The sequence below is a fragment of the Nomascus leucogenys genome, chromosome 8 (assembly GCF_006542625.1).
Source record: "Nomascus leucogenys isolate Asia chromosome 8, Asia_NLE_v1, whole genome shotgun sequence".
Classification (NCBI taxonomy): domain Eukaryota; kingdom Metazoa; phylum Chordata; class Mammalia; order Primates; family Hylobatidae; genus Nomascus; species Nomascus leucogenys.
The window spans coordinates 74,705,770-74,727,308 of NC_044388.1; the positions used below are offsets into that span (position 1 = coordinate 74,705,770).

Genomic DNA, 21,539 nt, shown 5'->3' on the forward strand with positions numbered 1-21,539 from the left:
GAGAGTGGGGCCTTGCAAGGTACTGAAAGGACTTTGGGTTTTGTTTTTAGCGAAATGAGAGTAATTGGAGGGTTTTCAGAAGAAGAGTGACCTGATTTTATTCACCCTTTATTGGAAATCTGTGGGACAGAACTAGGCAATGAGGGTGCTACAACAATAAAGGTGAGCGTTGGCAGTGGCTTGACCAGAGCAGAAGTGGGAATGAGAAACAGTTGGATTCTGTTTGTTTTCAAAGAAGAGCTCATAGAACTTACTGATGGATTGTTATGCAGGATGTGAAAGAAAACCACAGAAATGACTCCAACTAAAACAGTAAAATGCCATTCACTAATTTCAAGATGATGGGAGAAGCTGTTTTGCAGAGATAATGAAAGAAATTCTGTTTGAAGCCTATTAAAGTTTGAAGTGCATATTAATTGGACTTTCGAGTTGAGATGTCAAGTAAGTAGCAGGGTCTCTGAGTATGGACTACAAGGCTGTAGGCTAGTGACTTAACGTCCGCAACATCAACATATAGGCAGCATCTCCATAGCAACAAACATCAGTTCAAAATAATCAGACAGATTTTCATCCTCCACGTCCATCTTCTCAGATCCATGAGGAGGCACAGAACTAAGGGAAGAAAAAAGGCAGCATCAAATACAGAGCTATCAAGCTGAGATCCACAAATACCTTTCAGAAGGCCTGAGAACTCCTGGAATTGCAAGCAAAATGTATGGGGAAAGTGGGCACATTTTGAAAAAGGTGTGAATATCTATCACTGGGTCTCCAAAGTAACCCCTTCATGGCTCTAACTTTAATAGGTTATTTGAATGAAAATTGCAATATTATTGCATACCCTTATTACCAAGGGCATTTTTCTGCATTTGTAAAATAGGGATAACTTTTTCTGTTTGTTCCAAAAATTACAGAAACAGAATTACTAAAGAAAGCACTTGTAAAACTGTAAGTTAGGAATCCAGATGTCCTATGTACAAAGCAAACATTCCTTACTTCTCTAACCCAGGGCCCAGTCCTTGCACTGCTTCTCTTCATTATCAATCCTCTTTTCCTAACGTATCATTTCACCTTCTGGCTTTTTTTACTCTCATGGGAGTAAAAACTCAATGTATGTTTCCAGCCCAGACCTCTTTTCTGAACTCCAGATTTATATATCAAACTGCTTACTTCGTATCTTCCTCTTAGATGTGTGTAATAAGCATCTCACACTCTCTCTGGATGTCCAAAACTAAGACACGGAATTCTTTCCAAAACTTGTTCCTTCAGTATTCTTCCCCGTTTTAGCAATTGATACTTCCATTTCAGTTGCTGTCAATGAAATCACTGGAATCATCCATAAATTTTCTGTCTCATACTCTACACATTCAGTGACTCAGAAACGAACTATCAACCTTCTTTCAAAATAAATAAAGAATCCAACAACTTTTCACAGCCTCTACCACTAATACACTGGTCCAAGCCACTACCATCTCAACTCCTTTGTTTTAGTACCCTCCTAACTGGTCTCTGCTCCTATCCAGGCTCCATCACAGTTTATTATTCATCAGGCATCCAGACAGCTCATTCTAAAATATAAATCAGATAATCTCAGTCCTCTGCTCAAAACCCTGAGTGGCTCCCACCTCACTAGGAATAAAAGCCAAAGTAGTTAGACCGGCCATATAGAAACTGCTCACCTCCACTTGCCTTTCAGACGTCATCTCCGTTCCTCTGCACCCTTCTCGCCTCCATTTGCCTTTCAAACCTCATCTCCATTCCTCTGCACCCCTTCTGCCCTTTTGCCCCGACACAATAACTCTCTACTATCTCCAGGCTTTGCTACTTTGCCTTCTATTTGGAATATTCTCTCGTCTTTTTTTCTGCAACCACAGCTCTATCAGTAAAGCTTTCCATGACCCTATCATTTAAAATTATCACTTTCTCGACTGGGCGCGGTGGCTCACACCTGTAATCCTAGCACTTTGGGAGGCCGAGGTGGGCGGATCACATGAGGCAGGAATTCAGGACCAGCCTAACCCCATATGTACTAAAAATACAAAAAATAGCTCGGTGTGGTGGCGCAAGCTTGTAATCCCAGCTACTCAGGAGGCTGAGACACTAGAATTGCTTGAACCTAAGCGAGGTGGTGGTGGAATGTGCCGAGATCGCGCCACTGCACTGCAGCCTGGGCAACAGAGCAAGACCCTATCTCAAAAAAATAATTAATTAAACATCACCTCCTCCCTCGTCTTTAGCCTGTTTCAGTGATAGCACTTAGCACCATCTGATACAGTTTCACTTACTTTGTGTGTGAACGCACACCCAACAGACTCCATGCATACAGAAAATACTGTTTTGTTCACTGTCATTCACTCCTATAATTCTCTGAGCCATGAACAGTACCTGGCATACGTTACTTGCTCAATTTTTGTTGTTGTTAAATTTCTATCCTCATACAAACCAGTGCCTTAGCTCCGATAACATCGTTCTTTTCATATTAATGAACAAGTCCGCATCTTTAAAAAAGATGAAACTCAAAGTAACTCCATTGATTTTCTCGATTTCAAAGTTATAACCCTATAATTTGCTTGCTGACCACAAAGAGGAAAAATCTGATTTTACAATGGAACAATCATCCTAAACCAGCAATTGTCCTATTCTCTTCAACGTAGATAAACCAGACATGTGTCTCTGATGTGGTGCACCAGTATGTACATATAAACTGTTCCTGACAAGCATATTAACCTGATTTCAACTAAGTATATAAAAGTCACTTCTGTTCAGGACAGAGTATAGAAGCCAAGGAAAATGATACCATTAGAAAAGCCAATCCAGGCCGGGCGCAGTGGCTCACACCTGTAATCCCAACACTTTGGGAAGCTGAGGCGGGCGGATCAGGAGCTCAAGAGATGGAAACCATCCTGGCCAACATGGTGAAACCCCACCTATACGAAAAAATACAAAAATTAGCTGGGCGTGGTGGCGCGAGCCACCACTTGGGAGGCTGAGGCAGTAGAATCGCTTGAACCGGGGAGGCAGAAGTTCCAGTGAGCCGAGATCACGCCACTTCACTCCAGCATGGCGACAGAGTGAGACTCCGCCTCAAAAAAGGAAAAAAAAAAAAGCCAATCCAAATCTCCTACAGGTTTGGTCTCTAGCAAATCATTGTCCTGACGCCTGAATGTATACTTTTTCAAAAGGCGATCATTGCTGGTTAAGAATTTTAAGTTTTGGTGGCCGGGCGCAGTGCCTCATGCCTGTAATCCCAACACTTTTGGGAGGTCGAGGCGGGCGGATCACGAGATCAGGAGTTCGAGACCAGCCTAGCCAACATGGTGAAACCCCATCTCTACTAAAAACACAAAAATTTGGCGGGCGGCTGTAATACCAGCTATTCAGGAGGCTGAGGCAGGAGAATCGCTTGAAACCGTAAGGCGGAGGTTGCGGTGAGCCGAAATCGCGCTACTGCACTCCAGCCTGGATGAAAGAGCAAAACTCCGCCTCAACAACAAAAAAAGTTATGGTGATGTTTCTATATTGCTCACTAAGCGATACTCTACCTACCTTTTAATGTTTTCGTAATATTCAGAAACACATTTTAGATCTATTGGAAACAATACTTGCAAGCTCTCGAGTAAACATTTATATTGTTACCCCACATTGCCTTTTGTTGACCAAAGTTTTGTCACCAAGACAAAATCAGCAGCGTGCACGCCGCCTGGACTTAGGTCTGCGATCCTACTTAGGCAGATGTGTTGCGCTCACGGATTCGCCTGTTTAAAGCCCGCCGCCTGGGTGCGAGCTTTCTTTGTTCTTAGCCCTTCCCGCCATTTTGAAAAGGGTAACTTGCAGTCTCTCCGTTTCCAACTTCTGTAGTCCTTGAGAACCTTACGAACACTTCAAGCTTAAACTGAAAGGGGAAGGCCCACGGGAATTATAAACTGTGCCAACCCAGCTTACTCGCTGATACCTAATGTGTTAAGGTGTCACAAAAAACTAAACGTATTTCACATACCAACTACCCACAAGCAGGAAACAGTAGCTTTAAGTACTTTATGCCCAAATCCTAAACATGCGAGATTAACCATGAGTAGTTAAACATTACCTGCAAATCAACACACGTGCACAGTAACTACTCAGCAAAAACCTGGAACAAAGCAGGATAACAAGATGTCCGCTCTTTTACGAAAAAAGTGGGCGGCCCTGAAAAGGGCCTTTGGTTGAAAATGAAAATAGAGTGGAGCAAGGAGGTTTAGCCACCAAAGCCGTAAAGAGTGCGCCCCTGTCGCTTCAGCGCGTAAACCACATCCATTGCTGTCACAGTCTTGCGTTTGGCGTGCTCTGTGTAAGTGACAGCGTCACGAATCACGTTCTCCAGGAACACCTTCAGAACGCCGCGAGTCTCCTCATAGATAAGGCCAGAAATTCGCTTGACACCGCCGCGACGAGCAAGGCGCCGGATAGCTGGCTTAGTGATGCCCTGAATATTGTCGCGCAAAACCTTGCGGTGACGCTTGGCGCCTCCTTTACCCAAACCTTTTCCACCCTTACCACGGCCAGACATAACTAATTAACTCCCCCAAGCAGCTTAAGAAACCTAAACGCTAAAGCAAAGCAACGCCTTTATATGCAGAGCATTCGGACCTAATTGAAGACTGAAAGCGCGCATACGGGAACTTTGGTCCTGCTTCTCGGCCCCACCCTACATAGCCCAGATCTGGATGACGTCACCAACGACTCCAGCCTTTGGCATCTGAGCGCCCGCTCCGCGGAGGCGTCTCTCGCAATTGCTGGGAAATAGGAATAGGAGTTTTAAGGCTGTTTTAACAACCAAATCAAATTAAAGAAATTAACATGTTTAAATTATTATCAATTGTTGCTTCAGTTGCTTTAGGACGATTGGAGAGGAGCCTCGGTCCACAAGACCGGAAGCCTGAGGAGTAGTTTGTCCCCAAGGTCACAGTGACTGGCATTTCTGCTGCCTGCTGTAAAGCACATGCGGACTGAAACCCCCCTTCGGAAGTGTTTGAAAACTGCAAGATTTCACCCTCTCCATCACCAAGCCAAGGGAAACATAACCGAAAGGGTTTTCTTCCCGATGGCGAAGGCATGGTAGTTCGTGATTCGTGGTAGAATTATCGCCCTCCGCGCGGAGGCCTGATTCTATTCCCAGTTTGTTCTCTTCTTTCTCTGCTTATTAAAATTTGTAATTGTCATTTAAATATCTAACTGCCCCTCACAACTGCACCCAGTGTGTAGGTTTCGGGTGGGGTTTTTTTTTCCCTTTTTTATTTTATTGAGAGAGGGTCTCACTATGTTGCCTGCCTTGGTCTTCGAAAGTGCAGTGACTACAGGCGTGAGCTACTGCGCCTGGCCCACTAGTGTACCGATACTTACTTTTCTATCCCTAGTTTTGTTTTCTGTTTGATTCTGGTAGATGCCTTTTTCCAAAGTGAGTGGGCAAGCTGTGGCAGCCAAAGTATTAAGTAGGCAACTGCTCGTAGGCTTTTTCTTAAATTATGAGGTAGTCTGAACGCATCGCCTGTAAGTAGTTAAGAGTACTGTGAGAGAACTTTCTTGGCGAAGCAGCAGAGTGGCGCAGCGGAAGCGTGCTGGGCCCATAACCCAGAGGTCGATGGATCGAAACCATCCTCTGCTAGTCCTTTCTTTTTTTTTCCCCTGTCTATTTTCCTGAGGATCCCTTTTTTTTTTTATGTTACAGTTTTTTAGGTTAAACAACGGAAGAAAACAAAATGAAGCCGAGTTTTTTTTTTATTTCCAGAATTACAAGCATTTCCGGGAAATAATGTGAAACTACAATCTCTGCATGTACAATTTTGATTTTCATAGACACCCAAGTGTCATTAATCAATATTTCATCTCTAAACAAAGCAAATTTATCTTGTTGCCAAAGTGGCTATGCCACTGTTGCAGCCAGTTATGACAGTTGTTAAGTTAACCTGCCAAGCAAGGAGAATGCTTCCATAAACTGAGTGCCAAGGGCGGGGTGGGAGCCCAGGAATGGAGTTTTATATCTTTTGATACATAATTCAGAAAGCACTATTTGCTAAGTAGTTAAGGCAATTGACTAGCAATCCCTAAATCCCCACACAGATTCTTTGCACCTACGAGGATCTTAATCTCGGAAAATGAGTTGCATTTTGAGGTGGGTGTGGAGTCTTCATAGCACTGATTGAACTCTGACCTGAGAAAAACATTTTTATGGACCCTACTGGTAAATGTGTCTCTACTCTCTACCGTCCTTTAATATCTCAAATAGAACTATTCGCTGTGCTTAGTTTTTAAACATATGTGTGGACTGTTTTATGCCTCTCTCTCTCAGAAAGGATTCCTATTCAGGTATTTATGTGTCACATACTGTATTAGGAACTAATTAAAAAAAAAACAACCTTAAGTAGTCTACAGTCTAGATATGCTTTTGTTGTTTTTGTTTTTTGTTTGTTTGTTTTTGAGATGGAGTCTCGCTCTTGTTGCCCAGGCTGGAGTGCAGTGGCGTAATCTTGGCTCATTGCAACCTCCACCTCCTGGACTCAAGAGATTCTCCTGCCTCAGCCTCCCAAGTAGCTGGGATTACAGGTGCCTGCCATCACACTCAGCTAATTTTTGTATTTTTAATAAAGACAGGGTTTTACCATGTTGGCCAAGCTAGTCTTGAACTCCTAACTTCAGGCAATCCGCCAGCCTCGGCCTCCCAAACTGCTGGGATACAGGCTTGAGCCACCGCGCCTGGTCCATATGCTTTTAAACAAGTAAATATGTAGAGTGCAATACAGTAGTTCTGTGAAAGGATTGTACACCAAGTGCACTGGGAATAAGGAAAATAGTGCTTGTAATCCCATGACCACCCACTAATTCAGTAATTCACCGGAAGTAATCACATGACTCACCATACTCTCAGTTAAGATTTATTATATCTATTGACCATTTTTTGTTTGGGTTAAAGGACATGTTTTAAAAATAAAAACAAAAAAGATTCATTATAGCACAGGATACAATGCAAGAAAAGCAGAAATATATATATATATACACAGGTGAATGTGGCTGTTACTATAGGACTGAATGAAGGAGGATGAACGCATAAATGAAGACAAAGACAAAAGGATTTGTTTAAAAGAAGGGGTCGGGGTCTCCTAGCTTCTGGAGAACAAGGGCCCTGAGCTTCTACAGCCCTTGGTATTTATTAGGTAGAGTGAACAGGGAGGAAGGGGTAACTGTCCGTCAGCTACTGGATTTATCACAGGCTCACATGATTGCTTTCTTTGTTCAACAGACTCCAGATGTTCCTATAGATAACCTTAAGGAACACGGTGCCTGGGACATGATTGCCCTCAGCATTCCTTCTGGTGGCAGATGCACTTGTCAGTTTGCCAACATCCTGCTTTCATGAGAACAGTTTGCTGTTTGCTCATATAGCCTCCAGTGGTATATTGAGTTGGTCACGTCCCTCATTCCTTTGGCCTCCAACATCTCCCCGTTTTTGTTTTTGCATTAATTGAATAAAGGCAATTCCAGGCTGTGCAGCTTTCAATTGCCAGTTGGTGGTCCAGCCGATTTTACAGACTATAAACAGAAAATAGAGACACAAGAACATTATTCCTATAATTATAAAAGAGACATTGAGGTGCTGTTTAAAGTAGGTCCAAGAGTTAAGCTTCTCTAAACCTTGCTGGAATTAGGTCCAAGCTCCTAAAGAGGGCTGATACTCTTAAGTTGGCCTATTCAAATCAAGAATTTTACTCAGTAAATCATTAATATCAAAAGTAACATTGGATGTAAAAGCCCCTGCAAATGGGCCTTTACAAGTCTCCGTGGATATTCACTTTGATTATATTACACAAATTAGTTACACAAATATCAGTATGGTTAAAATGACAATGCAATTGCTGCTGCACCTGCAAACGTTGTATTTGTTCTCCTAGCCACAGGAGAGTAGTCTTTAACATTGCCACCTCTGTTTGTATTTTGGTGTTAATTTTATTTTGAAGCGTCCGTGCCTGGTTGGCCATACGCGTCCAATTTTTCACATATTGAGCTGTTTGAATAGAGCTGTGCAGTGCTACTGAGGACACTATAACAGAGGTTATTAGTGTAACTAGGGAGACTGTAGCAAAAATTACCATGCCTAAGGCTCTACAAGCACAATGAGTGAGCTGAGTAAGAAGGAGTTGTACAAAATGTAAAGCGGGGATAGCCACCCAAGGCTCAAACAAACTGACAGGAATCCATAGTCTGGGAATGCGACCCGGAATTACTAAGGTGGATATGTTGTGCGTTTGTATCGTGCTATGATTTATGCAGTGATACAGTTGACAGGAGTCACAAGTCAATTGGGTGACGTTTACCTGGAGTTGGTCCTTTTTAGCTGCCAGAAAGATACAGGGATTAAAAACACAAACTGTAAATTAAGTAGTAATATTTCTTACAAAGGTAACATTAAAACTGTGTTGAGTCCTATTACTATTATTGGATAGTATCCTGACCCAGATGCTGCCATTCATAAATGGGAGTGCTAACTTCCATATTGACTGCTGAGTTGGGCCCCTCTTTCCTTGATGATGCCACTGAGGCAAAGGCAGACTAAAGCCTGTTCCATGCCAAGCAAGTTGCCTGGCAGATTAGGATTGAATCCTAATGCGATATAGCGAAGAAATGTTAAATGTTCACCACCAGTGGCAGCGAAGTTTGTGCCATGAGGTCTGATTCTCACGTCTCCCATCCAAATGACCACAGGGACCCCAGTCAATAATGTCTCCCATTAACATAGACTTGTCTAGCTAAGGGGTTAAGACACTGGATCCAAGGAGGGGGGTGAGAATTATTGAAGGGAGCCCATTCTGTATAATCAATACAATTTGGACGATGGGGCCTGGAGGGATTAGTAAATCCACCAGTAATATTAATAGAGCTAAGGCCTAATAGGTACATAATTTTTCCATGGTGACTCAACCATGCCTGGGATTGGACTGCAAGGCAACTGCCATTGAGCGATGTGTCCTTGGTGATGCATAAAGGGAGTCCCTCCAATGGGGCGGTGTAATTGATACTATTGTTCTGAGAGTCTAATTGTTCTGTGTCAGGGGGAGTTAGGGGTCCTGGGGTCCATGCTCCCTGATCATGATATACCTCAGGAGGAGTGTCACTCCAGAGTACAGGTCGCACTACTCAGGGGTTAGGAACATATACCCAACACGTTTTTGCTTCTACACAGGGGAAACAAACCGCACAGGACACTACAGCTAGCATGGCCAAGAACATCGAGTCAGGGGTTTTTGCCTGAGCCTGGCACTCCAGCATTTTCTCAGCTTTCTGCGTGGTTTTCTTGATCTGTCCCCATGTTATGAGGGTGGATGTCAATGTGACTCCAGTCGGCCCTCGTTCCATCTTCGCATTCAGATTCAACTGGCCTATGGCTTCTACTGGGGGAACCGGGCTCATAGTTGCGATCCATGGATCCCTCCAGTCTCCCGTTCCATGGTTGCACATACCTGGAGGGCACCTACACAGTTTGTCCATCTCCTGTAGAAACACAAGCATACCCTCATCCCCACATCAGCAAATCCACTGCGCCTTTCCATTGTCCTTCTTCCGGGGATTTCCATAACACCTTTGGATAAACTTGCCTCTTTCCCTCTAACACTTGCCAATGTTGTTCTGCCGGACTCTTACCATCCACACCAGGCATCAAAAAATTTAAAGTAAACTAGGCTAAATGTAATTTTGTTTAAGGTGGTAGCTGGTCTCCTATTCCCCCTTTTTTTCTCAACATATGCTGTAGTGTTTGATGTGCCCGCTCTATAATGTCTTGTCCTTGGGGATTGTAAGGAATTCCTGTTTTATGAGTGATTGCCCATAACTGTAAAAAATTTTGAAAAGCACAACTAACATAAGCAGGTCCATTGTCAGTTTTTAATTGTTTAGAGACCCCCATATGGGCGAATGACAACAAACAATGCCATTGGACATGGCCAGCAGTTCACCCTGTTTGACATGTGGCATGTAACATATTGGAGTAGGTGTCTATAGTCACGTGAACATAGCTAAGTTTGCCAAAGACTGCTGTATGTGCAACATCCATCTGCCAGATTTCATTTGGAGCCAAGCCTCGTGGGTCGCATCCTTCCACGGGTGCAACACCAGGGACATGCTGACAAGTGGGGCAGGCTTGCACAATAGCTTGAGCTTGGCTGCAAGGCAGATGAAACGTATGAGTAAGGGCAGAGGTGTTTTTATGCAGTAATGCATGGGAAGCTTGGGCTTGTTGAAATACAGAACCAATTAATTTATCTGCTTTATCATTACCTTGAGATAGTGGTCCAAGAAGTTGCGTGTGAGAGCGAATAGGAGCAGCAGAAGAGAGAATAGCTTGTTGAAGTCTTAGAAACAAATTAAGCAGCTCTGGTTCTAGGATGCCTTTAATAGTGGCAGTCTCAATGCAACTAGCTGCATTTACAACATAGGCTGAATCACAAACAATATTAATAGGAGATAAAGCCGTGAGCTCTAAAACCTGAATAACTGCCATTAACTCTGAGCATTGAGCTGAAACTCCAGAGATCTTTATTGTTTGAGTACGCTTAGTTGCATAAATAGCTGTGCGTCCTTTGTAAGAGACATCGGTAAAATATGTCTTTCCACCTGGAATGGGCTTGTGATGAGTAATTACAGGGAGGATAAAAGGGTGAACTTTATAAAATTGCAAAATCTTGTCCGATGGATAATGGTTATCTATTATTCCCACAAAATCTGCAAAAGCAATTTGCCATGCAGTTGACATTTCCCATGCTGCGACCTGTTGTTGGGAATCCAAGGGAGCAGTAATTTTATCAGGATCATATCCCGTAAGCATTTTTTATCTATGCCTACCTATTGTTATAAGTTGAGTAATTAAGGAAAGATAAACTTGCAAAGATTTCACTGTCTGATTGAATAAAAAAAAAGCCATTATATTACCATTACAGATTTGTCTATGAATTGGCCTAAAAATCCTGATGGAGAATGGGGGGTAGGAAGAATAAACAAAAGCAAAGGCTTTTGTGGCTGTAGCTGGGAGGCATGTTGTTGCTGAAGGATCTGCTCTACAAGCTGTCACTCAGCTTCTGCCTCCTTAGTAAGTTGCCGAGGAGAATCTAATGAAGAATCTCTTTGGAGGGTTTGATAAATGTGTGTGAGTTGGTAGATGGCAATACCTAGCATCGGGCACAGCCAATTGATATCCCCTAATAATTGTTGGAAGTCATTCAGAGTTTGTACCCTGTCCCTACAGAGAGTTACTTTCTGAGGCCGAACACTTCTTCCAGTAACAATAATACCTAAGTACTGGTATGGGGAGGTTGTTTGCACCTTTTCAGGAGCTATTTTGAGATTCCATGCAGTCAAGGCTCGTTTTAGTTCCCTGAATAACTGATGTAACATTTGATCTGTAGGAGCGGCCAAAAGAATATCATCCATATAATGAATGATGTAGGCATTGGGAAATATATTGCGAGGCTCCTTTAAAGCTTTTCCTACAAAATGCGGACATAATAGGACTGTTGAGCATGCCTTGGGCTAAAACTTTTCACTGATGACGAGAGACAGGCTCTCTTTGATTAATAGAAGGCACAGAGAAGGCAAATTGAGGCTTATCCTTTTTGTGTAATGGTATAGTAAAAAAAAAAAAAAAAAAAAAAACCTTTAAGACCTATTACTACAAGAGGCCAATCTCTTGGAATGGCTGCTGGGGATGGCAGACCTTGCTGTAATGCAACCATTGGTTTAATCTGTGCATTAATAGCTCTCAAATCATGTAGCAGTCGCCATTTTCCTGACATTTTTGGATCACAAATACTGGTGAATACCAGGGGATGACTATTCTGTATGTTCTGCTTCCAATTGCTCTCTCACTAGCTGATGGAGTTGCATCAGTTTCTCCTGTGATAGGGGCCACTGATCCACCCACACAGGTTGTCAGTCAGCCACTCTAGCGGCAAAGCAGTGAGTGGAGGAGAAATATCAATGACCCCCGCCAAAAATCCTGATAAACTAGCCCTTTTCTGTTTTGTCCAGTTACTGATATTGGATCAGGATTTCCCTGCAGGGGCTTTCCTAAGCCTTTTCCACTCTGAATCCCATTTTCTTTAACATTTTAAATCCTGGATTATCAATAGTTTCATTTTTAAGTCTCATATTCCATGCTGTCAGTAAATCTCGGCCCCATAGGTTAACAGCTATATTTGCGACATAAGGTTGAAAAGTACATGACTGTCCATGCGGTCTGAGACAGGATAAAATCTCAGCATTCCATTGAACACTTTGAGCTTTCCTAGTCCCACTAGGGATGTAGAAGTTAATTGCAGGGGTCAAGATGGTGGGCCAATAGTGTTTGGATATTACTGACATATCAGCTCCCGTATCCATAAGCCCATAGAACTTCTTTCCTTTAATTTGCACTGTACAGGTGGGTCGATTAAACGCTATGGGTTGTGATAGATAAATTTACTGCCTCGTTGTACTTCCAAATCCTTGATTCCCTCGTTTTTCCTTTCATGGGGAAGCGTGTAACTTGCAGGGAATAAGCAATAGTTGAGCAGTATATTCTCCCAGTTCAAAAACCCAAAGATCTTGTGACATTACTACTACTTGAATTTCTCTTTCATAATCAGAGTCAACAACTCTGGGGACCATGGTAATGCCCTGTAAGTGAAGACGGCTTTTGCCCAAAATTAATCCCATATATCCTGTTGGCAAAGGTCCCCAAATACCAGTGGGAATCTTCGTGGGTTTGTCTCCTCCAACAGATGTAACCCGTTCTCTGACTGGGAGATCTAATCCTGTGCTTCTGGGTGTTCCTGGGGAGCGGGAATCAATGTTCTGGGACCCCATGCCTGAAATGGGGTTGTGGCCTGGATAGGGAATGCCCTCATTGTTTGAGGGGCCCGGATCCAGGCCCCCTTCTCGTTTCCTGACGGGGGTGCTATTCTGATGAAATTTTGAGCGGCATTGACTAACCCAATGATTTCCTTTATTACGAGTGAAAAGTCCTGGTGTTTTTTCTGTCGGGGAGAACTGCATTATAAGATCCTCTCTGCCCAGAGGTCTGACGGCATTCTTTTTTGAAATGTCCAATTTTTCCACAATTATAACATTTTCCTACTTTAGGGCTTGATCCTTGGCCCTTTCTAGATTTGTTTACTACTAAATTAGCCATTACTTGAGCCAACATTGTAGAAAAGATGGAGTTCAGTTCCCACATCCTGACAGGCTTTGAGAAAATTTCCTAAGATCTTTGTACACCTCACAGGTGCCAGAGCACGTTTACAATCTGTATTTACATTTTCAAAAGCTAGAGTCAAAGTAAGCACTTCTGCAGCAGTGGTATGAGGAATCTGATGCCTCACTGCCTCTTGTAATCGTACAACAAAATGTGCATAGGACTCCTGCGACCCTTGTGTAACTTGTAGAAAAGATTGTACTGGGACTCTTTGCTCTGGAATGGTGTCCCAGGCTCGTTTAGCGGCCAAGGCAGACTGCTTGTAAGCAGCGCCTGGGAGTGTCAATTGTTTCAGCAGATCTGAATAAGGGCCATTACACAGTTGCATATCCTCTGTAATGTCCCCATGTCCGGCAGCAAGATTCTGTCTAGCCTGGTCAGCACACAGTTCTAGCCACTTTAAATTCCATGTCAGATATGCACTAGCAGACAAACAAGCGCGAGCCAAATGCTTTATATCAAAGGGTGGAAGGCACATAGCACCGAGTACAGATTCTAGCAATCCTAAAGTAAATGGGCTCTGTATTCCATTATTAACTACACTAGCTTTTAATTCCTTCAACAACTTAAACTCTACCGGGGTGTGTTCATAAGTAAACTGCTGTGGATTATTCTGATCGGGCCTTACGGAAATAGGAAAAGCGCAAGGTCCTAGGGGCTCTCCAGCTATGGCAGCAGCACAAAGAATTCTTTGTATTGGGGTCTCTTTCTGCTACTGAAGGAGGCAGTACAGATGTTTCTGCTATTGGGGGGACAGTACTGGCCAATTTTCATCCTTTCCTGTTTATCTTTTTTTTTTTTTTTTTTTTTGAGACAGTCTCACTCCATCGCCTAGGCTGGAGTGCAGTGGCACGATCTCAGCTCACTGCAAGCTCGGCCTCCCAGGTTCACGCCATTCTCCTGCCTCAGCCTCCCGAGTAGCTGGGACTACAGGTGCCCACCACCACGCCTGGCTAATTTCCTTGCATTTTTAGTAGAGACAGAGTTTCACTGTGTTAGCCAGGATGGTCTCAATCTCCTGACCTCATGATCCGCCCGCCTCAGCCTCCCAAAGTGCTGGGATTACAGGCGTGAGCCACCGTGCCTGGCCTCCTGTTTATCATTTTCAATGCATGCTGGGGGTAGGACAAAAGATTCCTTCAATTTTTGAGATTCAGAACATGGCTCCTGTGGTCCAGCAGAATAAGAAGGGGACAATGGCAGAAGGACAGTACAGACTAAACCACAAACAGAGAAAACAGAAGGATCAACTTTGAGACCTTTTTGATGAGCCCGTTTTAATCCTTCTCCTACTGGGTTCCAGTTTTCCACATTGAGGGTGCCTGTCTATGGAAACCATGGGTTATGCATAATAAACTCCTGCAGAAGCTTAGTGTTTGAGAGCTAACCTGAGCATTAAGCAACTGCACATAATGTTGCTCCTCCATAGACAAATTCTGCCCCATGTTACCCTGATTCAGAAACTTCCCGCTCCCAGTACCTCCTCAGGGCACTGACTTTATATCCTCTGCTGGCTGATTCGTCCTGGGGTTCATCTGATCAGTTTCACTTTCTCTGCTCCAGTAGACCTTCATTCAAGTCTCTGTTTGGGCACCACTCGTGACTGTTACTGTAGGACTGAACGAAGGAGGACAAACGCAGAAATGAACATAAAGACAAAAGAATTTGTTTAAAAGAAGGGGTTGGGGGCTCCTTGCTTCTAGAGAACAAGGGCCCTGAGCTTCTACAGCCCTTCGTATTTATTAGGTGGAGTGAACAGGGAGGAAGGGGTAACTGTCCATCAGCTACTTGATTTATCACAGGCTCACATGATTGCTTTCTTTGTTCAACAGACTCCAGATGTTCCTATAGATAACCTTAAGGAACACGGTGCCTGGGACGTGATTGCCCTCAGCATTCCTTCTGGTGACAGATGCAGTTGTCAGTTTGCCAACATCCTGCTTTCATGAGAGCAGTTTGCTGTTTGCTCATATAGCCTCCAGTGGTATATTGAGTTGGTCACGTCCCTCATTCCTTTGGCCTCCAACAGGTGAAGGCTAAAGAAGGCTTTCTCATCCAACGTCTTCATTGAGGATAGGAAAGCGCTTTCTCTCCAATTGTGAACTGCACGCATGTGCTTGCATAGCAAAGTCCACTTGGGCATTAGAGTCAAAGTTGTTAAGGGGAGCTAGTCATAGCTACCATGTGGCCAGCCATGTGGAACCAGACACCAGGTGCACATCATGAATCATCATACTTACTTTAAATATGCTGACAACCTAGTCCATAGTGACTCACTACTTGAGATATATAGAATAACATTATTACCCAGTAAGTATGTGAACATTCTGATATTTTAGTAAGGGTCATCACCATGGCACTTATCTACAGGGATAAATGAAAACTAAAACAGGGTTGCTGCATTAATTTTGCCCTGGCAATTGTCTGATTCTGAAATGGTGGCAGGTTTTGAGCCAAAACTTGAATGACTAAGAACTTGCAATATAGCCGAGAAGAGCACCCTAGCAAAAAGAAATAAATACAAGGAAGCATAATAGTTAAAGGTTTTTAAGGAACTACAAGTAATTCAGTGTGATGAAGTATGGAGGTGAGGTCATGTGAGGGAGAGGGATTTGGAGAGAAAAGTGGCTGTGTTCTGATCACCTCCTGTGCACCTCTTGAAAGACAATAAATTCTCCTGCCCTAAATAGTAAGAAGGCTGGACACATGACACTCAACACTGGATAAATGAGACTGGCAGAAATTTATTAGTCATATATACTCACAGCCTGGAAAAAAGAGGGCACTGCACACCGTGCAAGGCCACAGAAGGTTTGCACTCAGCAGCAGAATGAACCATTAGGGGCTGTGAGAGGTAGGCTTTGTAGTCATCAGAGGGTTGGGTGACTCCTGGTTCCCTCCAGAGAATGTAGTTGGCTTGCTTTAACAGTTTTAGGGACTGGCAGTGAGACAAAACCAATTAGGTTGAGGCCTGAGTGAGATGCAGCTGGTCTGTCAGATAAGGGAACTGGACAAGTAGGGAAACTTTCCTGCTTGTGGGAGTCATAGCTATCAAGACAGGGGAACTTGTGGATAAGCATTTTTGGGGAGCTCTGTGAGGGTCAAAAATCTCAAGGCAGTAGTTGAAATTTTAGGTCTTACAATATCTAAAATTGGTCTGGAGTTATGGCAGAACAAAAAGGGAAAGAACAGGTCATAAGGGGGTGAGTATACAAGACAAACACTTGGATTTTATTTTTCAGTGGGCAATAGGAAACCACTGACCAATTGTGAATAAAGAATATTATTCCAGTTCTCTCCTGAGAAAACAAAGTCTCTGTCCCATTCCAGGAGGTACAGCAATCAATCAATCAATAAGGGGGGAAATAAAGGAAAAAAGTCTTTAAAGTTTTGATGTTTATGATCTGGTCCTTGATTGGTTTCTTTTTCAGCAAGTCAATTCTTTTTTAACTTGGGAGAGGGAAAGTTTGGGACTGTATGTATTTATTTAAGTCTGACCACTCCACACTAGTCATCTCCACTTGAATGTTCAATACACAACTTGAAGTAAATCCTGAAACAGATTCTAGATCCCCACCACACGCATATACACTCCACCCTCAAAGTTCTCTTTCTGAAGTCATTCCTGTCTCAGTAAATGCAAACTGTGTTGTTACAGCAAAAGAAACTGGAGATACATATGACTTTTCTATTTATTTCACACCAATTTTATCACAAACCCTTTAAAACATACCCAGAATTCAACCACTCCTCAATACTTCTACAAACACTGCCCATAATGGTTTATGGGTCATCCAAACATTGTAATAGCCTCTCAATCTTCTCCAGGAAGGAGGAAGAGAGAAAGAGAGCAACAAAGATTTTTGCAGAATAGAAGAATATTGTTAAATAATTATCACATTGGCCAGGCGTGGTGGCTCACGCGTGTAATCCCAGTACTTTGGGAGGTCGAGGTGGGAGGATCAACTCAGGTCAGGAGTTCGAGACCAAGCTGGCCAACATAGTGAAACCCCGTCTCTACTAAAAATACAAAAATTAGCCGGGCATGGTGGTGGGCGCCTGTAATCCCAGCTACTTGGGAGGCTGAGGCAGGAGAATCACTTGAACCTGGGAGGTGGAGGTTTCGGTGAGCCGAGATGGTGCCACTGCACTCCAGCCTGGGCTACAGAGTGAGACTCTTGTCTCAAAAATAATAATAATAATAATAATAATTCTCACATTGAAGATGATTGCAGAATTCAAAAGTAAGTGAGAAATTCGGCATATTTTTATTGAGCTCCTACTATTTGTCAGATATTATTCTATGGATAGGGAAAGAAAGACTATGTAAAAGGCCCAATTTCTATGCACCAGAAGCCGCTACATTTGCTAACCAAGAGAAACCAAGACTTACCACAAATGAGCCAGGAGAGCCATTATTCCCAATATCTGGGGTTTAGGAAAATTAAGGAAATGTCTTATATGTAGACTGTTGACATTATCTTCAAATGAAGTACTTGACTTCACAGAGATTCACTGACAGGCTTGAAAGAAGCCACCCAAAATAGAACTTTATATGCCATGATGGGGCCAAGAGCGCTACGTAACATTATAAATTCTATAAATATCTTCTCCATAGTATGATGCTAATGCATTAAATTTTCGTGTTGATTCGTCTGTTACATGTAAAAATTGTTAATAATAAAAATTTTTGCATTTCTATTTCGTGTTCCTTCACTTCTTAATATATGGGAACCTCAAAAACTGGTAATGGCTCTAGGCCACTCGACACTCCTGAGAAACCCCGAGGAAAGTATTTTCTTTCCTTTCGAAACAGAACCATACCAAGAAAAGTGCTCTGATATCATATTATCACAATCAGAGAAAGTACCAGAACAGCATGGGGAGGGGGTAATTGTCTCCAGGGTCTGCAGATATCCATGCAGGATGGCGAGAAAGACCACGATGCAGATGTTGCCTTGTGGTAAAACTGCCTTCCAGGTGCAGTTTTCTTAACAACTATCTGGGCAGACCCTGCAAGAACCTAGTCTGTAAATGGTGAATGTGGATGAGCATCATAGGGAAGAAACCTTGAGTAAGTTTATTTTAACATATCCTTCGATGCAGACAATATGCAGAATTTTATCATCTTTTAGATGCCATAAACTCCACTTCTTCTGCCTTGGGAGTCAGAACAAACGACTTTTCTCTCCAAGGAGTAGTCATATTACCACAAGACTAAAATAATTGTCGATCCCAACCGTTTATAAATCCCGATTCTGTGGCCCCAAAATATCCCACGTAATCTAAAGTTTTCATTTTCTCATTGGCGAAAACACGGGCACTGCGGATGCCAACACGGGGGGGTGGGAGGGGGGGTGGGGGTGAGGGGGAAGCTCGTTTTATTTTCTAAGTAATGCAGCAACAAGTAAGCTGCGAGGGACCACGTGGCCTAATGGATAAGGCGTCTGACTTCGGATCAGAAGATTGAGGGTTCGAATCCCTTCGTGGTTAGGCGGGGGTTTGTTTTGGGGCCTGAAAATTTTATTACCCATTTCATTCCAAGAAAAAAATTAAAAATCATCCGCTCTCTGGGTTTTCTGAATCCTTTTTTTTCTTCCATCTCCTCTCCTTTAAAGGGAAGAAGGAGACATTCACAAAGGCCTTAGGAGAACAAGTGACAGAGTGAAGAAAGACTGGAAAGTCAAAACTGAAATACAGCCATCTAGTATTTTGGAGCTGTCAGGTTCTCCCCAGTTTTGGATTTTAAGCACCTGCGTTTCGGTTTTGTAGGCTTAGATTCAATTCAAGGATTGAATTCCCTGAAAAAAAGGAATTCAGATCTATAAGCCAAGCTTTCTCAAACTGTAGTGTCTCCGACTAATGCCAGGCCCCAATGGCTAGCACAGTAGAAAACCTGTTGCTTCTTCTGATTTAGCACTAGGCCAAAAGCTCTTCACATTTCTTTTTTAGTCTACGACCGCGCGTGTACTAAGGAGTTTTGGCAGCTGCTGAAGCCTATGTTACTAGTTCTTACTCTCAATTTTAACTTTTTTGTTGTGGGTGCCTTGCCATCAAAAGGATGAGAATACCTAATATTGCATTTGATATTGCAAAGCAAAAATATAAAGGTAATTAAAATAGCCCAACTGGTTACAGTGTGTGTGTGCAAACAGGAAAAGACAGGGAACACAGCTGTGCAAAATATATAAAAACACATTTTGTATTCCTAAATAACATTTTGTGTGCCTGAATTTAATAATAATTTAGGATTAAGGAAAAGTAATTTCCAATTGCTGACATCATGATGAAACATAAGACATCCAGATGAGATCATTGATTCAAATCACATGGAGTCCATAAGTGTGTTTCTAGATCAAAGCAAAGAATATTAAAACGAGTAATAATTACCTCTCCCTGTCCCCAGCTTCTTCCTTAGCTCTGTTTGATTCTGGTTTCCTCTAGTCATCTGTAGATTCCAAGTTGTATAAAAAACGTGGGGATTGAGCACTGGTTTCCAGACTTTGAAATTTATTGGATTAGAAAGTGTCAATGTCCTAATGTCATGCAAAGCCATGTTCTGCCTTCTTAATGGCAAAACCCACCATTTGCACTGAGCATCCTTTTATAAACTAGAAAAAGTATATAACCTCAAAAGAAGAGTAACCTTTTAAAATGAATACAGTGATACTTGAGAATTACATAGCCCACCTTTTTTCTGGATTCTAAGAACAGGAAAAAAGCTTCCTCCTCTCTCTCTGACCAGTATGTAATCCTGTGTACCAGAGGATGAACAAGACTTTTTCCAGGGGCCCCACAGCCTCCCTCAAACATTTAATGAAAGTGGAAATTCTGATGCAAGAATATAAAAATTTGCCTGTCATAACTCTTTCTCTCTTCTTTTTCTTTCTTTTCCTACTGCACTGATAGCAAAGAATATCAAAAGGAGGAGAGAGACATTCTAGACTGGGAAGTGCCAAAAGGGAGAAAACTGAAAAAGACAGGGAAATCTGTGGACATCCTGAGTCTTAAATGGTCACCGGAATTTAGGAGCTTGTCCCAAATCCACCAAATAAAAATGTATGCACGCTTTGATGAATGTGTAAGCCTTTCTGCTTTGAGAGTGGGATTCAGAAAAAAAAAAAAATATGAAAAACATCTTTTGGAGCTGGATTAAAAAAAAGCAATTGAAAGAAAATAAATCAAGAAGAAAGATTTCTAGATGTGTATCACAAACACTGGGAGTTGGGTCCAGTTGCACAGGGGATTAAGAGATTCATGAATTTAATAGAGTAGCCCCCCTTATTTACAGGAGTTATGTTCCAAGACCCCAGTGGATGCCTGAACCTTGGATAGTGCTGAACTCTATATACACCATGTTTTTTCCTATACATACACACATATGATAAAGTTTAATTTATAAATTAGGCATTTTAAGAGATTAACAATAATAAAACAATTATAACAGTCTACATACAGTAATAAAAGTTATATGAACGTGATCTCTCTGTCCCTCAAAATACTTTATTGTACATTACTCACCTATTTTCAGACCTCAGTTGACCATGGGTAACAAACCACAGAAAGTGAAACCTCGGATAGAAGAGGGACTACTGTAAATGTTCATGGAGCACCTACCCTGTGCCTGCTTCTCTCCCCAGCCACTCTGCTAGGCACTGGGATTCTAGAATATAGGATCTAGCAATCTAGGAACACGGTAACAAAAGTATACAAAAACCCATGTCCTTAAGAGGTTTGGAGTTGAAGGAAGAGAGGAGGAAGCAACACAGAAAACACAAAATGAATAAATAGATTATATAAGTAAATTGTACTTTATATTAGAAGAGATATATTCTGAAGGAGTTAAAAACTATGCCCCTCTGGCATAGTGACTATTTTGAATTAAAGGCCCTTGAAAAATAGCAGGTGCAAGAATATCACTCGGACTCTCATTCTGTTTCTTAAAAAGCAGAAGATTAAATTCCTCTGTGAAATAAGTCCTCCCTAAACTAGAATGAAAGTATCATTCATTCTAGTTTCTAGGGTAACTGAGGCTGAGGGAAATCTGTGTAAACAAATCTTGTTAAATGAGCCTTTATCCTCTCAGCCACTTTTCTACCCAAGTAACTACCCAAGCCCAAGCCCCTTTGCCTTGTCACATTTACGTAGTTTACCACTTTCTGTCTAATTCAGCATGTAAGTGTTCCACTCGCACTGCACTGTAGTATCTTCATTTTCCAATGAAGGCTCTTGTGCCACAGAAAACTATTAAATGAATTTGTATGGTCTTTTTGTATTAATCTGCCTTACA

At 42.3% G+C, this 21,539-nt stretch overlaps 2 non-coding genes and 1 pseudogene across 3 annotated transcripts in view; 2 read left to right on the top strand and 1 right to left on the bottom strand.

Moving 5' to 3' along the window:
* Nucleotides 1–72: 72 nt before the first annotated feature.
* LOC100599006 overlaps nucleotides 73–21,539 on the bottom strand; it is a 39,997-nt pseudogene continuing 18,530 nt past the window's right edge. Inside the window, exons 2-3 of the transcript XR_001116325.1 lie at nucleotides 4,085–4,545; nucleotides 73–612 (exon numbers count right to left, since the gene is read on the bottom strand). The product of XR_001116325.1 is annotated as a histone H3.3 type 1-like (transcript). The remainder of the gene's footprint in view (nucleotides 613–4,084; nucleotides 4,546–21,539) is intronic.
* Nucleotides 5,567–5,638, top strand: TRNAM-CAU. Its single transcript has one exon. It is a non-coding gene; the product is annotated as a tRNA-Met (tRNA).
* Nucleotides 18,670–18,742, top strand: TRNAR-UCG. Its single transcript has one exon. It is a non-coding gene; the product is annotated as a tRNA-Arg (tRNA).